Source organism: Marmota monax, unplaced genomic scaffold (genome assembly GCF_021218885.2).
Source record: "Marmota monax isolate L192 unplaced genomic scaffold, Marmota_monax_Labrador192_F-V1.1 WCK01_AAM20220418_F8-fsc00122, whole genome shotgun sequence".
In the NCBI taxonomy this organism is placed as follows: Eukaryota; Metazoa; Chordata; class Mammalia; order Rodentia; family Sciuridae; genus Marmota; species Marmota monax.
The window spans coordinates 6,338,087-6,361,291 of NW_026695223.1; the positions used below are offsets into that span (position 1 = coordinate 6,338,087).

Here is a 23,205-nt window from a genome sequence, read left to right on the forward strand (position 1 = left end):
CATTGTAATGTTTTGAACAACTAATAAAAAAGTGTGAATAAAGAAAATGGAAAAAAAAACTTAGTAGTAGAAAATATCAATTGAATTATGGTTATAGGTCCTGTTGGGTCAGAAATGAGGACAGAGTACAGAGGGGATGGCTTGCCTCTACTTCATGTTCTCTGGTATCTCATCTAGGAAGACTCAAAGACATGAGGGGAACTTGATGGCTGGGTACTAGAATCATTGGGAGTCTCATTCACACCTGGGCTGAGATGTCTCGCACACTGAGCTAAGCAGGACTGTCAATCAGAGTGCGGAGATGAGTCCTCTCCATGCAGCTGTGCTCCCCCAAATCATGGCAGGCTCAGGGTAGTTAAACATATAACCAACAGCTTGTGACTCCAATGCAAGTGTTCCAGTGGGCAAGGAAGAAACCTCACTGCCTGTTATGACCCAGCCTTGGTGGTCACATAGTATCACCTCCATCAAGTTTTATTGTTTGAAGTAGTTACAAGTCTATCCAGATTTCTAGACAGGAGACACAAACCTCACACCTTCATGGGAGACATGTAAGAGCTTATAGCCATTTTTAAAATGCTTCACTCCTAAGTGTTAAAAACTGAAGCCTAGAATCCTTATAGAAGGAAATCTTAATTCATTTCCTCTCTGTTTGGGCCTCATTATATCACTCACTTTTGTGAGAAATCAGATCTCTAGCCTCCCTATCATGCCTGGAATGTTCTGGCAACATGGTGGCAGATTAGATTTAACCTATTAGAAATTAAAATACAGCCTGTCAGACTTTTATATTATGACTTAAATATAGGACAGGAATGTGCAGTTGTAAATGTTAAACAGCCATGGTGGACACTGAAATCAAAGGTTCAGGTGGCCACTTGTCCTTGATAGATATCAGATTTATTCCCAACATCACCATGTCTTTGTCCTTCTAGGATTTTGTGAAAGGAGATTTTTCATTGTATTGAGAGTTAACCCTTGAAAATTGGCCTCTGAAAAAAAGAAATAGTGTGAAAATCTCTATAGTTAAATAAAATAAGACTGATCAGAAAATATATTAATCTAGGTACACAGGATCAAATGTGAACTCAACATAAAACCATGAGCTCCAAAATATAGAAATTTTTAAAAATCCAAGCATTCTAAAACAATGAAATGGCAATATTTACTCTAGTAAAGAGCACGCAGAACATCTTTATCATGTCATAGTGCACTTTGGGTCAGATTAGAGTCAGTCCAGGTATTTAAAGTGTGTGAGAGTCCTAAATTCCTCAGGTAAAGATTTTCAAGGAAAAGAAGACTTGTATACATGAGATCATTTTAGTTTTCCTCTCTGTATCATGTTTAGTTTGGAACTTGTTAAGAAAGCGGGGTGGTAGAGTGGGAGAGCAGATAAGATAGCTAGCCATTTATGTGCTACAGTGGCTTGAATTTAAATGTGACACTTTTTTTTTGCACTGTGTTCTCAAACTGGTTTGGTATAATGACCTCTGTAGCTTACATTTCAGATGCAAGCCTTACACACACACACACACACAGAGAGAGAGAGAGAGAGAGAGAGAGAGAGAGAGAGAGAGAGAGACTCCTGCAGAGAGGATTGTACCCTGAGCTGGGGCCAGTGAGAGTGGGTATATCTTGCCCCTTTAGAGATTTTACATTTCCTTTCTTCTCACTCCCCTCCTCCTCTTATCTTGCCTAGGGCAAGGAAAAGAGCCATCCAGGGGGAGATTGCTTGTGTTGGAATGTGCCATCCTTCCCCTCCTCTGGAGGTTAGCAACCAGTCAATGGGCGTGTGCCATCTACCTGTTACTTTTTCTTTGATGATCACTACCTGTCCTTTGCCCCCATCTCACTTGCCCCTGTCTCACTAATTGTTTTCACATTTCAGTTCCCAGTTACCCAGTCCAGGGTTCAGAATATGTGAGAGTGAGTCTGGGGGTGTGAGGTGGTCTGCTGTGGGTTTGGAACAAAGAGCCACTTGTTGAACAGGCACAAGCCTATGAGCTCTCATTTCTGCAGATAATTTGTCAGAGGAGTTTTGTATCTAAAATACGTTACTGAATAAGTGTACAGTCTGCATATATAATTCTGTCTCTGTGGAATATCCGTTGTTATATATTTTATACATCACATGTATTTTACATATTATATATTTTATATATTAAGTCAATAGAAACCCCTTGTTCTTTATTTTTGGAAAGGACACGGAATGTGAGACCTCAGTATCCTGTAGCACTAAGGCAGAAATTTATGACCCATGCATTGTTTTTGTTCACTACAGGCTTATAAATATTTAAACATGTCATCTATGTATTTTCTAAAGTAAATCATGTGTTCTGAAGTTGAGGGGATAGATAGAGGAAATGATGTCACTGTGGTGACAAGGGACAGCCCTCTTCCTCTGATGCTGCTAGCAATGACCCTGCTCTGGTGAGCCTCAGTCACTCCTGACCTGTATGGGCACCAAGGTCCTTTTCTGGGTGGGCTTCTGTCTCCTGGGAGCAGGTAATTACTCAGAACAAGCAGGTTCATTGTATGTGTGTGGGTGTATATGTGTGTATTCACATGTATTATGTGTGTGCGAGCGTGCATGTTGACTATAAGATTTTTCTCATTCTTTTCCCATCTTCTTTCTCCACAGACCACACCCATGCTGGAGTCTCCCAGTCCCCCAGGCACAGGGTCACAAAGACAGGAGAGAACATAGCTCTCAGGTGTGATCCAGTTCCTGGACACGTTAGCCTTTACTGGTACCGACAGACCCTGGGGCAAGGCCTGGAGTTCTTGATGTCTTTCCAGTATGAACGTGCAGCAGATGAGTCAGGGATGCCTAGTGAGCGGTTCTCTGCTGAGAGGCCACAGGGATCCTTCTCCACTCTGGAGATTAAGCTCACAGAGCCCGGGGACTCGGCTGTGTACCTCTGTGCCAGCAGCTCAGCCACAGTGTGGCACAGACTCCTCTGTCCTGCTCACAAACCTCATCCTTCTCTCTCCTTGAAGCTCTGAGACACCTAGTGTTCTTTCTTTGCTGTTTTTCCTACAAGGGAAACAGGAGGACTTGGACATCAGCTGTCTTTTGAATGGAAAGAGACCACAGAAGCACTCCCAGGCACTGGGCAGGATGTGGGATTCTGAGATTCCTTTCAAATATTTTATAGCATTTTCTTTGCCTCTGTTTCATCCTTGGTCACATCCATTAGGAGGGTGATTCCTTTGGCTTTGTGTTGTTTATGGCTCTTGGGGAGGTTTCTGTGAGTCACTGGCATCCAGAAATCATTTAATGGCTCAGCTCTTCTGCTCACTGGCAGCCCACGACAGTGAGACCAACAGCAGGGCTCGCCCAGCTTTCAGGGCATCACTTTATGAGTCCTAGTGAAGCCAGAATTAGACAGGCAGTCAGCATACATAGGTGAATCGAGTCAGGTCGGATCAAGGAGGCCAAGTTTGACTGAGTCTGGGAAGTTGGAGACTGTCCCCTGAGGGATTGAAATGTTAATTCCTTCAGAGCCCTTCCTCCACCCTTACCAAGAACCCTCTGCTCCAACCTGTTGCTAAGATAACCTGTCCCAGGAATTGCCCCTCCCTACAGAGAGCTATAAAGGTGTTAATTAATGTGTCCTGGGCTCCTCCATCCTGCCCTTCCCCCTTCAGCCCACCTGTTTCCCACCTTTTGACTGTCCCATCTAGTGAGCACTCCTGGGTCTAGTCACATACTCAGGAAGGAGAAAGATGAAGGGAAGAGGGCAGGAGAACAAAGGAAGCCTACCACCTATAAAAAGGGCAGAGCACCTCGCTTCTTAGGATACCAGCTATGGCCCCCTTCTCCCTCCCAGGAGAAGTCTATGTTACCCCTTTTTAAATAAACCCTGCTTTATATGCTTGCCTTGGGGTGCTTCTCTAATGTTCAAACTTCAACATGTGAGGAAGCAGAACTCATCACTGAACGCTGGCGGTATCACTAGGAAGAAGGTGTCATTGAAGGCTAATTGTCCACATGCAACTCTTTCAGTCTAGTTGAAATGAAAAGCTCTAAGATTAAACAGCCTGTGATCAGCCCATGAGAGAAGTCTACATCATTATTAGGGGCTATCAAAAGAAGGAGACATTTCTTCTCCTGAAGATGGTAGCCAACATGATGGAGCCATGATTTGGTTTTGGGAATCCAAGGAAGACTTGGTCTAACCTAGGGTGGAGCCAGGGATGCAGGAGCAGATGCTTGGAAATGGAGATGGTCCTTTGGGCCGACACAGCTCTGTAATCCAGCACAGAGTCTCCTGGTACACTGAGCTTGTCTCTGCACCAGCCTGCCTTTAGCCCTCTCTGCTCCTCTGCTTCTTCCAGAACCATCTCTCCCTCCCAGCTGCTCACATCAACAGGTGTGCATTGTCCAAGTCCTTCTTGGTGTAGGATGCCCTTGGTCCCCCTTCCCTCTGCCCACCGCTGCCTTCCCCATGAGATACTGCTCTGTGCATGATTGTTGCCTTAAGGTTAGCCCACATTTTCTTACATTATAATTAACTTTTTATCCACGTATTTGACTCTGTCTTAAAAAATGATCTCATTATTAGCCCAGTTCTTTGCTCATTTATATTTTTGAAGTAATGATTTGGTTATGGTGGTTTGGATTTCTTAGCATTTTTGTTATCATGAGTAATATTATACTTTAATTCCTGTGTTTTCCTTACTAATAGTTTACAATAAATATTATTTCCCGCCATTCCTCTCATTCTCTCTGTCTTTAAATGATAGTTTGAAGGAAGAAAATCTAAGACAAAAACTGCCACGTCTGTGAGAGAAGATGAGGGTGTTTTCTGAAATGTGGCAAATGAAAGACATATTCAGGACTAGAATCAGTGTTGGGATCAGGGTTCAAGGAAACTGATCCTAAAACTAATCTATTACGACTTCTGAAAATCTTTCCCTGCTAATTATGCAGAGAATACAGTCTCAGGAAATAGCCACAAGATGGCACTGTGAGGCCACTGGGCTCCTGTGGTGTCTAGGGAGAGTCTGGAAGAGCACACAGGAGGGAAGTGGTTAAGAACAGCCTGGACTTGGATCCCACATCAGGCTGGTGTGAGAAGTTTTCAGTTATTTGGCTACCTAATCGCTGGGAGGGGTAGGAGGTCCCTCTAAGCTGAGATGCACAGTTGAAGAATGTGGGCAGGACAGCTGCAGGTGTCAGGGCAGCTAAAGATGGAGCATAAACTGCCCCAGAGGGAGGAGGGAAACCACAGGTGGGGTGCCCCAACTCAGTGCACTGCTGCCACACCCACCGTCCCCCAGTTCTTGCTAAGCAGCAGCATCCAGGAGTGGAGTGGTTGATTTGCCTGAGCCAGTGGGGAGGCCCCTGGGCCAGGGAGAACCCACAGGGTGTGGAGGAGTGGCATGAGGGCCCCACCTCTCAGGTGCCTGGAGAGGAGCCTCAGAGCCCCAGCTGTCATCCTGTGGTCACAGCATTAGCTGGGAGAGCTCCTTTCCATGGGGACCTGCATGAACCCCAGACTCTTCTGTGTGATGCTTTGTCTCCTGGGAACAGGTGAGTTCTGCAGCTGCTGGAAAACCCTGTCATGGCTTTGCCAAGTCCAGGCTCCCAAATTCCCTTTCCTCTGCAGATACAGACACTTTTTCAGTCTTGACTTTGCCTATGCTCCCTCTCCACAGGCCTTGTGGACGCTGTGATCACCCAGAGGCCCCGACACCTTATCCTACACACAGGAAAAAAGACAACCCTGGAGTGTTCTCAGAACCTGAACCATTATGCAATGTTCTGGTACCGACAAGACCCAGGACAGGGGCTGAAGCTGCTGCACTACTCAGGCAGTGTTGGCAGCACAGCTGAAGGAGAAGCCCCCCAAGGGTCCAGTGTCTCCAGGGATCAGAAGGAGCATTTCCCCCTGACCCTGGAGTCCCCCAGCACCAGCCAGTCCTCCCTGTACCTCTGTGCCAGCAGCGAAGCCACAGCAGGGCACAGCCAGCTGCTCTCTGCACAAGAAGCGCAGCCACAGGGTTCAGGTGGACTCTCCTTCCAGAGCCCCTGCCTCAGCCAGCAGAGAACATTGTCCTGAAGCCCCTCCAAGACTGCCAGCCTCCACCCCATGGACCTCATGCAGCATGGATATGAGACCTAGGTTCACTAGTGTGGGGAGGGGAGGTGAATACGCATACCATTTTATGTCATTTTGCTCAATTAGAAATGTACTAGCAATTGAGTTAAGGAGAGAGACCTGAGCTTCCAACATACAATTTCTATTCCATTTTCTTTTCTAGGGAGAAGAACAATGAAAAAAAAAAAAAACCTAAGCAGATTTAACTTCTGGGATGATCTGTGATTCCACAAGTTTAAATATATTATAAAATGTCACTTTTTCTTTAATTCCATTGGATTCCATGCAAGTGTTATCTGAAAATAATTTTAAAAATCTCAATAACACATTTAAAAATGCATATAGGATTAAACCACTTATAGGAAATTTTAGCAGATGTCCCAACAGGGTTATCAAAAAGAGATACCTACCTCAGTCTTTCCCAAAGACCTCTGGAGACTGAGTAGTGCTTGTCCTCTTCTGAGGGTAGATGAAGATAGTGACTTAATTCTTTAATTACTTTGGCGTGAGTTAAATCCTGAGCACCTCCATGCATTTCTTGTGAAATGATTGATACATAGTAATATTGGCAGCTGTTCTCTTTTCCTCCAGCCCTTCTCTCTCCTTAGCACCTACAGGGAGAAGCCCACACTCAGGAAGAAGGTTTCTTAATTGAGATCTGTTATCTGCAAGACCATGAGGCCCACAGCTTGGCTTCACAGGACATGCAAACCACAGGTGGCTACACTGTGCCCTTTGCTTCTCTGTGAGGCTGCCATAGCACTGGCTCCCAGGGGCCCTACGCGTGAAGAGGGAAGCAAATGGCTATTGGTAAAACGTCAATTCACCAATTGACCCACCTGGTAAAAGCCCAAATGAAAGGCTGAATGGTTAAGACTGATGAGTGATCAATTCTCCAAATTAAGACATTTATAGGAGTTCATAAATGAGTTCAGCAGCCTTTGGGTATTTTTTTTTTTTAAGTTTGTGTTGTCTACAGTTTTTATTCTGGAATCATCCTCAGATTTTTTTTCCAAACTTGTTAACTGGCCTTATTTTGATGCTGAATTTGGATGCTTTATATTTCAGCCACTGAACACTTCTCATAATATTTTGTGCAATATGTGTGTTTACATCTTTGGTTATTTTGTAAGATAAGTTTTAAATTGGACAGAATAAAATAGGAGCATACATCTATACACATCTCCCACTATTTAGCATTTAATTTATTTTCTTTGATGTAATTTTTATTAAGGTATAATCAGGAATAAAATGCTCAAACCAATATGTGGACTGCTTGATGAATTTTCCATCACCCAAGAAAGCTTCCTCGTGCTCCTTTCCAACTTATTTCTGTTCAAGAGGTAACCACATTTCTGATTTCTATCATCATTGATAAGTTTTGTTTATTCCTGAATATCATAGAAGTAGACTTATGTGCCACCTTTTATTAATTAATATTCCTTGAAAATTGATATTTTTTGAAATGCATTCATGCAGCTGTGTTCACTTTTTCTTACTGCTGAAGGGTGTTGCCTTCTGTAATGGACCAGGATTCTCTATTTTCTTTTAGAGCAATTTCGCTGACACCAGTCTTCAACTCTAGTAAATAAAGCTGCATGGAATATTCTTGTAGCAATTCTTTGTGAATGTGAATTAACTTCCCTTAGGTATAGGCATAGGAGTGGGATTGCTGACTTATGCTGTAGGTGCCTGTTTAACATTTTGGGGAAACAATCTAACTCTTCTCTGGAGTAGCTTCTGATACATTATGCTAAGGGATGCGAGCTTCCCGGTGCCCACCCTCACCACAGTTCATTCTCAGTCTTTTCAATCCTTCCGTTCTAGTGAGTCTGTAGTGGAGTCTTTTGATGGTACATTACTGAGCCTGTCTTGTCACAAAGTGACAAGTGCCCTTTCTTTTTTTCTTAATAGTGTCTTTAAATGAACTGGATTTTTAAAAATTTTTGTGAAGTCTGCTTTAGATCTTTTTCTTTTATGCCCCGTGACTTTGCATCCTAAGACATTTCTGCCCTCCCCATGTCGTGAGTTGCCCTTTTCTGGTACTTGTTCAACTGCTCCACTGTAGCAACCTTGTGGCTTGTCCTTTGTCATCTGCTGAAAAGGTTCCACCTCCAAAATCACAAGGTGAGCGTCCCTCTGTCTTCCCTCAGTTTGTTATCCTGCTATTGACATTATTAGCATCTTCTTTCCATTGGTCACTGTTCCTTCTCTTCCTTGGGGCCCAGGGAGAGGCACAGCTCCTGGGGGTGGGAGGGTGTTGCTACAGTGTGCATCCAGATGGAGCAACATGGTGTCCACCTGTACAGATGTGAATATTCGCTGCTGCAGCCTCCCCTCAGGCAAAGCAGGTGATCTGGATCTCCTTTGATTGCTATGTCCCTAAGCCACACTGTTTATTTTCACATTGCCTCTTTCTCAGTTTCTCCTGGCTCTTTTAGCAAGGATAATTGCAGCATGTTAGAAATCTGTGCACTGTTTAGGGCAACACATATTCTCAAGGTTCATTTCCCCTTGTTTATCTTTTAGTTAGGGTATTGGGAAGACTGAGGAGGGAGAATGAATGGATTATTTGCAAAGCTCCGAAAGCTAAGGAAAACTGACAAGTAAAGAAGCAGCACCTGGGCCTACGATTAATGGGTGACTTTTATTCACATTGGCCTCAAATAAAGATCAGAAGCTTTGAAGCCCTGGGTAGTTCATATGATGTGGCTTCAACAGAAAGCTTTCTACAAGGCGCTGTGCCATTTAGAAGAGAAAAGCAGGTACTGGGGAATGCATTCTAGCAAGAGAGGTGCCAGGAGAATAGATCTTGCAAACCAGGAAGGTTGGTTGCCCTCCCTCTCCCCACACTCTTGACATTGTCTTCCCTAAGCCAAATTCACTTAGGAAGGAGAAGAAAAGGGACTTAGTTACTATAGTCCATCAGGGTCAGCCTTTGAACATAGGATGGATATGGAAGGAAAAACATAAACTCTGTACCATGCAATGCATAGGATGATCTTTAGGGTGGTAAACTCCAAACTACCTGGTTCTATATTGTAGCTGTTCAAGTTGCAAAATTGTTTTAGGGGAACCCTTACTACTAGTAATTTAGAAAACTTAGGCTCCCTTTGGATCAGATGGAATAAATTTTGGCAACTCTGCATCACTGGCAATTCAGGAGAGGAGCTGGGAATACTGCCTGGGAAAGGAAACCTTGGTTTGAATCCTGCATCATAGAGACAATGTGAGGAGGCCCAGGCAGAGCTAGAACAGGAGAGTTTAATCATAGGCTGCCAGTCCTCGGCTCCTGGGCAGATGCCCAGCAAGGACCCTGCAAGCAGTAGGGGAGGAGGAGGGAGAGACAAAGATGGATATCATGGGTTCCAGGACTGCAGGAAGCCTTCAGGAGGTTCACAGCAGCACCGTGGCATCACTGGACAGCTCTCCAATAAGGAGCAGTGAGACAGGGGTGGGAGACACTTCAGCTCTCAGCCAGGGGTACCAAGCCTGAGCCCAAAGGCACAATGATTCTTCCTGAAGCTGCATCATGAGCCCCAGACTTTTTTCCTGGAGATACTGTGCCTGAATCCTCCACTTTCCCCTAGGAAGGCACCCCAGACTCTCTCATTCTGCTCTTTCTCTGTCAGCTTTCTTCCACGTAGAGGCTGGATTCAACCAAATTCCAAAACATTTGATCAATACAAGACAATAGCAAATAACACAGATGTTTTCCTATACCTGGGCACCTCAGTGTGTCCTGGTTCCAACAGGCCCTGAGTCAGGACCCACAGTTCCTCTTAGTTTTATCAAAATGTGCAGAAAGCAAAAGGAAATGCCCCTGTCAGATTTTCAGCTCAGCAGTGAGCGGAGCGAGAGCACCGTGGAGCTGGGAAAGGCAGCCAGGCATCCCTCTGTTCCTGCATCTTGCACAGCCCCCAGAATCACAGATGTTCTGTGCAGAGTCCTAGGCTTGGCGCTGGCAGGCAATGCAGGGCCTTCTACTCAGGCCTTTCTTCTTCAAGGTTTTGCTCCTTCAACTGGGTCAAAGGCATTTTGGTGTCCTGCTGAGCTCAGCACACACCCAACCTGAAGAAGCCAAGCTCGCCTGTGTGCACCAAAACTTTCCTCCTCTCCACTAGCACCTTCTGTAACTTGTCCAGTCCAGGTGTTCATTAGGAGAGCGAGCCCTTAAGGTGTGCTAGATTCTCTGTAAACACAAAATGTTTTTAATGTTTTACAACAATCATGCAAATAAATATTCTTATTTCCTTCTTATAGGTGAGAAGCTCAGGGACCATAAGCCATTTCCCCCAATGCCTCATGAGTTTTCAGAAGCAGAACTTGGAGACAGACTTGTCTATGTGTACAAATTCTATATATCTTCCACACACTCCGCTGCTCCATCATTACCCTCTGCATCCTGGCCCGCAAGAGGAAGTCCCAGCGCTGCCCTCCTGCATCCAGCTGTGCAGTAGAAACCTCGACAGTCATCACAGGTCATTGCCACAGCCCCTTTCTGACCCTCCGAGGAGCATATGATTTTACACTGATTCTTCTTCATTTTTTGTTGTCCTCCTGGGCTCTCCTGTTCTGCAGCTTGTGTGTTTATCTCTTATTGTGCACGTTTATGTACAAATATTTGATTAAATGCAACTGAAATGATAGTTTTCTTTGGGTCTCAAATAAAATCCTTTCTCAAGTAAATGCCTCAAAATGTTTCCTTACTTTAATACAATTTAAATTTTGTTTTTCCCAATTAAGAATAAATCTATTGAAAGGTATATTTTTATGTAAGAAACAAAGTAAGGACCTGGTGTGTGTGTGTGTTGTGGGGGATAGGTTTTCAATGTAGATGAAATAGCCTGTACAAGAAGGTCCATGAAGGAGAAAACCTGAGATTTGGGAGGAAAGATGGAGGGCAAAAGACATAGGAATCTATAGGGCCACAGTCCACAGAAGAGAACACACAGGTGGGGGCTGTGACTATAAATTAAATGTAGTAGAGGGTAGAGGGCAGGGACAGTGACATAGCCAGCTGACTCCACTGAGAGTCAAGTCTTAGTTCCCCAACACACAAACTAAAGACATTCTCCCTCCCTCCAGTCCCCTGACCTGGGGCACCAGGCTGCTCTATTCTGTGACCCTTTCCCTCCTTGTGGTGCTGGGTCATCTAAAACCCTCACCTGGGCTCAACAGGGACCGATGTGAGCCTTTACATCATATCAACAGTGTAGGGACCCTCCTTGGCACTGTCTCCAGAGTCAGATTCCCTCCATCAGGGTCTCCACACCTCCTGGGATGACCCGGACCACAAGACACAAGGCAATGAGACTAGGGCAGAAAGGGATATTGAGACTGTAATAGTTGTCTGCGACTATAAGTGCAGGCATCAATGGGACTGAAAATAAGCTGATGGCAAGAACAAAGGAGAAATCCCTGAGGGCTAATGACATCTGGTCAAACCAAAGATGTTGCCCTAGTGTGTGGCAGACCCTCCCAGATCTCTGTGCCATATCTTCCAGCAGTCACCCCTCAGCCACCTCTCTCTGCACACAACACTGCAGAAGGTAGGAGTGGCCTCATCTTCATGAGGCCACCAAGCAGTCAAGGGAACACGGTATCCTAGGATCCTCTGCTAGACTGCCCAGGCTGTGGCCCCCTGAGCTCTAAGCAGTCCTGCAGATGGCACTCTGCCAGTCCTGCAGGTGACAGGCCCTGAGTCAGGACCCACAGTTCCTCTTAGTTTTATCAAAATGTGCAGAAAGCAAAAGGCCAGTTTCAGTGGAACAAGGGGACACACTGGCACTGTGATCAGTGGATGCAATCTTCCCTTCCACGCCCCTCCTGCAGCAGGAGGGTCCCTGCTCTCTCAGTAGAACTGCATCAGCTCTGGCCTCAGCAGAATATCCTCTAAGTCACTGCCCACAGAACTGAATGTTTAGTTGAAAATAAACATATACACACACCATGGAGACTGCAGAGCTGTCACCTTTCCCCATTGGCTGTTGCTGATTCCGTCTTTCCCACCGGATGACAATCTCAGTTTCAAGCTTCCCAGACTGTGTCTGTCCCTCTCTGTTCCTTCCTGACCCTTCCCCCACAGCTTGCTTCATTCCTGAAAGTCCCTGGGTCTGCTCTTTCCTCCCACTAAAAAGCTCTTCCTCTTCCAGGCTGGATTCTCTAGGTCAACTCCTCCCTCCTTTTCTGTTCTCCCAGATCCATACTACCACCTCCTTAGGGAAGTATTTCTTCAATCATTTCACTAGGCCACTCCTTTATGATAGACATTCACACCTTCTAATATTCATAGCATTTAGCACTGTGGTTGTTTTACATGAATTTTACATGAATTTGCGTGTCCATTTAACTTCTCTTGAGCTCTACACTGGACACCTCATTATTGTAGGGACTATGGCTGTATTTGACCCCCATTTTTATTGCCAATACAGGAGCAGTTCTACTGCTAGTGGCCAATTGTTAGAGAATGTGTGAATAAAGACGGACCCCAAGGTTCCAACTCAGCCTTTTCAGAGGTCTGAATTCATCATTTGGGAACTTATACCCCTTTGCCTTTTGGGATCAGGGAAGTCCTGGAGAGAGTTGAGAAAGCTCTGTGGGGGGCATGTACCTAGATCCTAAGACTTTCTGCAGAACTGAGCTTCTTCCCCTCACCTTCTTGAGCTTGTCTCCTTCTTGATCTTCTTTCCTCATAGATCTCTTGGATTTTAGAATTTCCCAGACAGAGAAGCTAATCACTGGCAGAAGGATCAAACACATTAGAGTTAAAAAGTGAGGGAATAGAAAATGGATGACCTCCCTAAGAGGCTAGGGAGATTTCCCCCAGGCAGAAATACTTCTTGGGTGGCTTTGCGGTCATGAGGCCCAACACTGTAAACCAAATCCTGGATGCCCACTTCTCAGTGTTGATGAGCAATGCCAGGGACCCACAGCTGTGCTCACCAGCCTCCTCTAGTCCACACTGACCACGGGGAAGGATGTGGAGTATTTCAGAGCCCTCTGAGCCCTCTGCATGATTCTTCTCCTTCACTGGGTGGGAAAGGCTGGTTGGGACACAGAGATTCCATTTATAGAGCAAGGCTCTCTCTGTATTAGTCCTTGAAGACTTGTGAGAGTCATTCTGGGTGGAAGTAATCACATATGTGGTCACTTAGGGGGGCCCAAGGGTGAACCGAAGCCTTAGTTCTGCCTGAATGTGTCCCATCCTTGCTTTAAAGGCTAATGTGGCTTTATCTCCTTAGGCAGCGAGGACCAAAAATAAACTCCTTATTTCAAAGACTGGAACGTTAAAAAGCTAAAGTTAGGACATCTTCCCTGGGGACAACATCTCTTCTGTTCCATGTGCTAAAGCCATACTTGAGAAAGCTGTGGCCTATTGATAAACCCTGGGATAACATTGGGATTGACATGATACTACTCCTTGAATTAGAATCAAAGTGAGCCTTTCTAGAGCCTGGAAAATGTAAAATTGGATGTTAACTCTTATTGAGTTTGGAAATGTAGGCAGTGAAGTTGCTCACTTACCTTCCTTTTCAAATAAGGGTTTTGTTCAAAGCCTGCTCAAGAGTGAGGTAGAAGCCATATTAGCTCATACTCAGCATTAACTGAAGTCAACATCAAATGCATCTGCCTCCCTGTTCACCCACCTCCCCAGAGACAGACCACCCATGGGCACCAGAATTCCTGTTCACTCACCTCCCCAGTGACAAACCAGCTATGGGCACCAAAAGTCTTAGCTATTTTATGTGGCACAGTTTAATCTCAGTTTATTATAGAAAATGCGCCTTTCTACAGTGTTCCATGATTATAGCCTTTTCGTACTTGGCCCATTTAGACATTACAAATTCCACTACTTGATCAAAGATCTGAATTTCAAGTTTTCCTGTGATCAGGTTTCTAATTAGAAAATTCAATGATATAAAAAAAATTGCTAATGATCCCCACAACCTCCCAATCCAGTCCCGCCTTCTGTTGGTGACCCATATGGACACTCCAGTGTGTTAAACACCCCTCTTCTGTGGGTTCATGGAAATGTTTCTACCCAAATAGACCTTCACAATAACTGCCTGCCACATGCAAAACTTTTCTCTGAATCTACTTAGGTCTTCATTTTTGCAGATGGACATGGACCTGTCTTGCTCCTCTTAGCTGTTTCATGGTGTCTGAAGAGGGTCCACAGGTGCATTCCTGCTCCATCATTACCTCTTATCTCTTTCCTGACTAATTCCTGATTTCTGCCAGGTCTTTCCCAGAGTGACTGAATGACCTCTTTGTACACCTGATTTCTCCCTACTTCAGCACCCACCTGATGAATTCAGCTCTTCTATTCCTCATGGGACTAGCAGATTTGAGAGCCCAACCACCCCCTTTTCATGATATGACAGGGAGGGAGACAGGATAGACTTCAGTCCCCCAGACACTGCACCGTATCATCTAGTCCTCATAGAACACTGTGAAAGAGCTGTCCATGTCTTGCAGATGGGGAGATTCAGGTCAGAAAAATTAATAGCTGTTTTCATGGACTCAGAACTAAAAAAATGGTACATCCAGATGACCAAGGGCAATCTCTTTGTTTCTGTGTAGAGTGTCATAGGAGCCATGGGACATTGGAGCTGAAAAGGGGGATCCTCAGACTATTTGGGGTTGTCGGTCTTCATCAGGCACCAGGAGCAGAAGGGTCTCTGCATCTACTGCACAGAGGACAAGAACATCATGATATTGGCAGTGGACAGGGTCTAGAGATGGCTGATTAGGGTACTGGTACTGGAAGAGCTGAACTTTGGGAAAACTATTTCTGTTAAAAGATGCAGCAGAGACACAGATGTGGACAAACTAGAAAAGTGAGCTCTTGTTAAAACAAGGGAGGAAGGCGAGGAAGCATCATGGTGGCTTCATCTATGTGAAACATCTTCCTTGGATTCACAGGAAAGGAGGCACAGGCCCTGGGGAGGAAGACAGGTAGTCAAGGAACACAGCACGGGGCCACAGGACTGTGAAGACCAAGGATATCTAATACCAAGCACTTGTGAGGCTGTGATATGACCCTTCTCCTCTCAACAGCTTCTGTGTGTTTGCACGTGATCAAGTGGTTTTAGTGGAAATCCAGACATGCAGCTGGACTCAGTGTTAGTAAGAAGTCCATCTTGCACCTGGAAATGGAAAGGAGATTATTCCTATGACCTTGTCAGTTCTGATATTCACTAACTTGTCGCCCTGAGGTCAAGGATAGAAGCAATGGCAGTGGCAGTGGGGGGTGGGGGTTGAACTCAAAGTAATGAGAACTCCAGGCTCCAAAGAAGCATATGGCTGCAGGCGTGATCAGAGCACTAAGAGGAATGGTTTCTACTTCCTTGTTTTCTGTCATCCCCAAACCCCACCTTCATGGAGCCATGGAGATGAGGCAGCCTGGAGGAGCCAAGTCCTTCTTCTTCGCTAAGGAGGCAGAGAAAGCTGAAGAAAGACCTCGAACTGGCCTGAGGAGTAGATGTTGAGCTCAGAAAATAGACAAGGAGGAAAACCAGGGGAGGGCTTCAGAGCACCAGAGGAGGTGGGAGTTGGAATTTTCCCAGAAGTCAGTGGGAATGACTCATCTTTAGTGTTGGTGAGCTGATTGATGTTCCAGAGGTCAAATGGACGTAACTCGATTGGTTGGCAGTTTTCAGGATGCAGGCCATTAGTCGTCCTTGTGAGTGACTTGTGCTAGGGAGTGGATTGCATCCATCATCTGCCTGACGTGTGGATCCTTCCTGATGGAGGTGAGCATCCGTGTTGCCTTGCACACTGAGCACTTGTGAAGTGTTCCTGGGTGTAGAAAGCGCAGGTGTATAAGGAGCAAAATGAGTGCAGGTAGGAGAACTGTAAAAATCCCCCCTTGCCTGGACCTCCTTACCTACACCTAGAGTTTTCTGTGACACACATTTCAGTGCTCTGTCAGTCCCCCATAGCTATTCTTTGAAGACTCTCTCAGATTGCTTTGATTGTCAGGGTGTAGAAGGATGATACCCCAGGATTCCCTCAGCCCCTATAGAAGAAGGGCTGGCTTCAAAACCTAGAGAATGCATGATTGATTGCACCAAGCAGCTTGATCAGGGAATGAGCACTTCCCAGGGACACCACAGTTAAAAAAAGTCTGCTCGATTCCTGAATCAAGAAGAATCTGTGCTGAATGTTAAGTGTTAAACCTAAAACTCTTACCATTGAAGGGGGCCCAGGTGTTTTTGGACCTGTGGCTACCTGGGATGGGGGGAGGATCTTTCCATTCTCTCTAAATCCCTATCCCCATTCTCATCCTCATTCCCATACCTATGGCCTCAGGCAGGTACAAGCATCACAATTGAGAAAAACACCAGAAAATTTGTAGCAATAGGAGTCTTTGCAGTCAGCTTGAATCATCCATCCCTGAACCCCTTGCTTTGTGGGAATAATTCCATGAACAGCCTACTTGGTGGGAGGAGACTGGAGCCTGGACCATCCCAGGAAGACCTTGGATGGGGAAATAAGCAAGGACATCAGGATCACTCACACCCATGTGCTCACCAGGTACAGGGAGAGGAGAGCTCCCAGCCTCTATCCTTGACGCACTGGAGATCTGAGATGCCCTCTACCTACCCCATACCCCCATGTAATTCAGCTTCTTCTCCTGAACTATCTTTGCCTCTCAAAATCAGGTGCAGCCTGATATACTCTGTGTTGAACTTGCCAAACTTTGACTAAGAAAGTCTATGTACTGCAAACCTATCAGGTTTGGGGTGAAAATGAAAATTTCACTCTCAGAAAATTTAAGAGATTCCACATTCCTCTGCTCAATTTTCCTTTGTCTTTTGGACCCAGAAGGTAGAGGGTACCCTTGGGGGAATCTCCATCCCTGCAACTGTTGGTCCTCAATATCTGCACAGTTGCCATGTAGCTTTCTATCTCCACCCCTGTGTCTGCTTGTCACTGAACTCACACAAGTCTCCACATGAGGGTCCCCTAGTCACTGGGTTCACAAAGCCTCTTAAAAGCATATGACAGGGATGACAATGACCGATGGGATAACCTTTGCTCTGTGGCATCTCTTACTGAATTCAACATCAACTTGAAATTCAGCAGCCCCAATTGCACAGAACTGTAATAGGGAAAATGCCGGCATCTTCCACGCTGATCAGCCTGACCCCTCACTACAGACAGCACCTGCATTCCCTTGATGTGGGGGACACAGCAGGCTCACCTTGGACCAACAGCAAGGACCTTGCTAAGCACTCTGCTCTTTTGCACCTATTTTCTCCAGTGTCTTCCCAAATCTAAACCAAATTTCCCCACAGTAAAAGGGATTGTGGTGACTGTTCCTCACATAAAAGGAGCTGCCGATGAAGTTTCGTGAGTTAAACCAGCAAATAATTACTTGTAATGCAGACCTTTAGGAGCTACAAGGATTAATTCAATTCTTCACTTTTTACACTAAAACTCTTACCAGAATGTTAAGGGTAAAATTGCCCTGACTCCACCGAAGGCAAGGTGTGGGGACATCAAATTTTTTTTAGAAGTGTGTTTGAAATGCAGGAGGAAGCCTGATAAGGAACTGGACCAAAAGCAGTGTGGAGACTAATGAAATAATGGGGGAATTTTTTTAATGCTCTAGAAAGAATTGACAATCCCAACTTGGATTGGTGCCTGGCAGAGGCAACATTTCTTCCCCTGTCACTCTGAACTATGAATCGAAACTGCTTTCAGGACAGAGATTTGGACATTCTCCATCCACTACCCAGTCAGCTCCCATCCTTCCCAAACCACGCACAGGGCAGGGAAGGCAACCCTTGGGTTGGGAATGGAGGATGTAAGTCAGCACTGAGATTTCCAAAGTGACTCCAGTTGGAACATCCAGGTGGGTGTGTCAAGTCAAGAAAGTGAAAAGAGTGCCAGACGCAGTGGCACAGGACTGTAATCCCAGTGGCTCCAGAGGCCGAGGCAGGAAGATCGCAAGTTCAAAGACAGGCTTAGCAACTTAGTGAGAACTTATATCTAAATAAAATATATAAAATGGCTGAAGATGTGTTTAAGGATTCCTGGGTTCCATCCTCGGCACACACTCACACACACACGCACACATACACAAAAACAACCCAAGAGTAATGGACATACTGCTTACAGATGCAGTGCAGAACCCAGGCAGCAGCACCTAGAGCGCTGAGCAGTGCAAAGCCAAATGGATCTCACAGAATCTGACTGTATTGAAATCTGCCTTTGAGGTATCTTTCTTCTTCTTGAGTTCTGTGCCTCAGCACTTTGGCCCTTTAAGATTTCTGACGATGAGTTACAGAAATCTTCTGCTTTCTTACTGGTACATAATAAAATGGTACATCCCAGAGATGCCGGCATTTCATGCATTTAGGGTAATATCAGGTACTCCTGAGGCTCCGTGATGTCACTGTGAGAGCTACTATGTGAAGAAAAAGGATGCCCTCCTCCTCTGCTCCTGCTCACAAGGACCCTGCCCTGGTGAAACTCCCCACTTCCTGACCTGCCATGGGCACCAGGCTCCTCTGCTGGGTGGCCGTCTGTCTCCTGGGAGCAGGTAAGTCCTCAGAACATCAAGCGGTTTCATTGTGGCATGTGTGTGTGTGTGTGTGTGTGTGGTGTGTGTGTTGACTAACTTTATTTTTTCTATTCCACTCTCCATTTCTGTCTCCACAGACCACACCCATGCTGGAGTCTCCCAGTCCCCCACACACAGGGTCACAAAGACAGGACAGAATGTAACTTTCAGATGCGATCCAATTCCTGAACACAATGTTCTTTACTGGTACCGGCAGACCCTAGGGCAAGGCCCGGAGTTTCTGATGTATTTCCAGAATAAAATTGCAGCAGACAAGTCAGGGATGCCCAGTGAGCGGTTCTCTGCTGAGAGGCCACAGGGATCCTTCTCCACTCTGGAGATCCAGCTCACAGTGCAGGGAGACTCGGCTGTGTACCTCTGTGCCAGCAGCCCAGCCACAGTGTGGCACAGGCTCCTCCTTCCTGCTCACAAACCCCCTGTGCTCAGCCCTCCTCATGTTCTCAAAGCTCTGCAGGAGGGAGTGTCTCTTCCCTCATGGAAGGGAAAGAAGCATTTGGATTTTCAGGGGTTCTTCCAACAGGAGGAGGTCAGGAAGTGACCCTGAATTACTAGGACAGATAATGCTGGATAGAGAAAATTCTGGTGAATACTTTCTGGTGTTCTTCAGCTTTAGACAAGATTCAACCATTGGCTTTGAATACTGGAGCTTGGTTTCAGGGATAGTGACAACCACAAATTTTTAGTACATTTATGATCACCTCTTATGCTGAATGTCTAACTCAGACCTTGCTATACCAAGGAGGGAACCAGCAGAACAAAGCCATGGTAAGGCACTGGCAGAACCAGCCTTAAAAAACAAACTGGAATCCTCAGTAAGAATTGCCATCATCAATTATTCAGAAGCCCCTGCCCCCATAGTCATGCACATTAACCCATGTCCTCACGCTGCTTTGTAATTTCTTTTGACAATCCAGTCATTCAGAGTTTAATTTTCTTCTTCTCCAGTCTAATTTCCTTTTAGAAACTCACTGCTAGCTTGATTGCATACAATACAACCTCACTTGAGAAGGTGTTAAAGGGAAGTGATCAAAACCCTAACAAATTTATATCCACCAAGCAGGATTCTTTGAGGTTTCCATAGTAATTTTTAGAAATTTACACCCCAGCAGAAGCATGTTAGAATGGGTGGAATACTCCATAGTACTACATTCATCATAAGCCTTTCATTGTGTATGTGTGGGTCTGTTTTCAGGGCCTCTGCCTCTTCAACTGGTCTTTTTGTCACTTCTTGTTCTATCAACACACTGTCTTATATACTGGTTTATGACAGTTCTTGGCATCTTGTATCTAATTCCTTAAACTTGACCCTGTTGTTTCTTTTTGTTTTTCATGCTTATTTTAGGATCCTATTGCCAAAGTCTTCAGGAAAAGCAGATGCCTGTCAGGAAGTTTGGGCTTTTTGATTTTAATGGACTTAAATGCATCACAGGACAAAGCTAAGAATATTAGCAAGAACACTAAGATAGCCAGCACTCAGAACTGTAAAATGCACAATATTGGGCATCTCATCAAAGAGGACAGCCAGGCAGGCAAAGAAGGAGGAAAACATGATCCCCAATGAGGGGGGGGGGGAATTGAACAAGCCAGCAGTGACGAATGCCAGGAGAAGATGCAAACACAGTGTAGAAATGTAGCCCAATGGTCAAAGTTTTGTGGAGATGAGAAAATACAAAAACATCCGAATCAAACTTCTAGAAGTAAAAATTCCAAGATCTGTAATGAAAAAAAATTCTTGACGGACAGCCGATTAGGCATGAAAGAAGGAAGTAAGTGAATTTGAAGATAAATCAATATAAAATCCATAATGAAACATAAGAAAAAGGTCTTAAGTGAGCTGGGAATTTAACTTAAGTAGCCTAACATGTAATTGGGGACACTAAGAGTATTTTTTTTAATCTAAATTTCTTTATGGGATAATTGACTATCTACCAAAATAATTTTAACATCTCTCAGGATTTATAATGTATGTGAAATTAAATCTATTGAAACACTAATATAAATATAAAAGATAGATAAATAAATAAATATTATAAGATTGTAAAGCTTTCCCAATCTCTGTGAGGTTACTTGAGGATAGGCTATGTTAAAATGGAGACTTTTACTGCAAACACTGAAGGATACGGAAGATGACAACCCTCAGGACAGAGAAATGGCAACCCCCAAAACTGTCTGACCAGAGAAACAGAAGGATAAAGGCAATCATTAATCCTTTCCCAGTGAATCCATTCCCAGTAACAATGGGCCCTGAAGGAAAAAGCAAACTTTCATCCTTTCCTGGGTTCATCTCCAGTCTCCACCAAAAACATTCATCCCTTCCCAACCACAATGGGTCCTGAAGGGAGGAGGTGGATACTGGGTCCTGGAAAGAGAAAAGTAGTGAAACTCTGGGTAACAATGGGTCCCAAAGGAAGAAGATAAACAAAACTCCAGCCAAGTTCTGAGATTTCATCCCTTTAGGGTTTGTAAGCAAAAATAACCAACATGGTTTCTGCACCATTATAAAAACAATGAGTAACAGTGAGTTTTGGAATTTTTACAACTTTTTTCCTGACTGCCCAAACCAACACATTTTGCTTGAGTCTCCAATGATTAACTCACCTGACCTATAAAACTCAGACTCCTCCTGTAACTGGCAGCCATTTTCTACCCGGAAAGTGCGCCCCCCACTGACTGACTCTGCTGCCGAATAAAGGAAAGCTTGCTGACCCTGTTGAAGTGGGCTTCGTGTTTTTATAATGGTGAAGAAATCATGTTGGTTATTTTTGCTTACAAACCCTAAAGTAACCATTAAAATAACAAGGCTCAGAGTTTTAGCTAATGAGCTAACACAAAAAGAAGGGATTATAAAAGTGCTCAATGAATTCAGAGGATAGTATTTTAAAAAGGAACAAAGAACAGATGGGGCCAATAGAAACCAAATACAAGATGACAGATACTCATGTAACCAGACCAACAATCACATTAAATCTAGTCTCAGTGCCCCAACTACAGAGCACAGACTATATTGTTGAACAAAAAAAAAATTTAAAAAAAGATATTTCTTCTATCAGAAAGGCTTTATGTGTGTGTGTTTGTGTGTGTGTCCTATAAATATAAAGAACTAGAATGTAAAAAGTAAAAAGATGAACCATGTTAATATTAAGCATAGGAAAGCTAAATTCAGTATATTAATAGCAAACTAAATTTCAGAGCAGGGTATATCATCTGGAATAAAGAAGGTCGTATGCCAATAATAAAAGGAACAATCTTTCAAAAAGTCAGAGCAGTCATAAATAAGTATATATCTCATAGCAGAGCTTCAAAATACTAAGCAAAAACAACTGCAAGAAGAACAGACAAATCCATGTTAGAGGTTTTGGTGAAATTTCTTTTAGTGATTGTTTCAACAAGTGGAGAGAAAAACAAAACATCAGTTAGTATAGAGAAGACATGAACAACTGTCAACCAACTTCACTCACTGACATTTACAGAATACCTAATCAATAGCAACAGAACTCAAAACGGGATTCTCTTTTCCTCCTTTGCATAGTTATAATCTTCAGTTAGATGCAACTATGATTATGGACTATAAACTCTGAACTGTTAGATGCACATCAACATATTTAGAAATGCTCAAGTCATACCAAGGATGTGATCTGACCACAGTGGAACTGAATTAGAGAACAATATCCCAAATATCTTTGTAAAAATTCGAAAAATGTCAAAATTTGAGTTATAACCTGAACAAAAATAAAGCTACAATATATCAAATTTGGTGGGATGTCACTAAAGTAATAATTGGGGGAAACTGAGGAACAGCCAATGATATTCTGTTCATTGTGAGGCCAGTGATAATCTGGTATCAAAGTCAGAGATGTTATGATAAAGAAAAACTACAGATGACTCTCCCTCATGAGCACAGATTCAGTGGTCCCTTTAAGATGACAGCATGTGAATCCAACAGTATTTAAAAAGAATAATATATCATGACACAGTGGATTTTAACTTTAATGCAAATGTTTATCATTTAACTTAACAAAAGAAACCATAGATGTATATAAAACATTGAACAGAATTCAATGTCCACTTCTGATAAAAAAAAAATATTAGCAGATTCTAGTCATACAAAACTTCCTTCCTGTAATAAAGTGCATTTAAGGAAAACTTTTAGCTAAATGAAATATTTTGTAGATAAATTGCAGTACATCAGAGATACATATTATACACTAGAAAGTAGAAAAAAAAGATAAATAGGATTTTTTAAAAAATGGTACAGGAAAACCTGTATAATAAAATGAAAATTAATTAATCACAATCTTATTCCATAAGACAGACATGGCAAACTATTACCCAAGAACCAACTTCCACCTGTGCTTGTTTTCCATGGTGTTTACATTTTTGACGGCTTTTGTATTACAATGACAAAGTGGAGCAGTCAGGACACACTACGTGATGTGTAGAACGCTTTACAGAAAAAGTCTGCTGACCCTCATCGTAAGCAAAATTTACAGTGAGATGTTT

At 43.9% G+C, this 23,205-nt stretch overlaps 2 long non-coding RNA genes across 2 annotated transcripts; both read left to right on the top strand.

The window, feature by feature from the left end:
- Positions 1-2,393: 2,393 nt before the first annotated feature.
- Positions 2,394-5,797, top strand: LOC131423806 (uncharacterized). The gene is made up of 3 exons (XR_009225865.1): positions 2,394-2,505; positions 2,642-5,539; positions 5,665-5,797. It is a non-coding gene; the product is annotated as an uncharacterized LOC131423806 (long non-coding RNA).
- Positions 5,798-6,066: 269 nt separating this feature from the next.
- LOC124086139 (uncharacterized) lies at positions 6,067-10,798 on the top strand. Its single transcript, XR_006849716.2, has 2 exons — positions 6,067-7,450; positions 10,371-10,798. It is a non-coding gene; the product is annotated as an uncharacterized LOC124086139 (long non-coding RNA).
- The last annotated feature ends 12,407 nt before the right edge of the window (positions 10,799-23,205 follow it).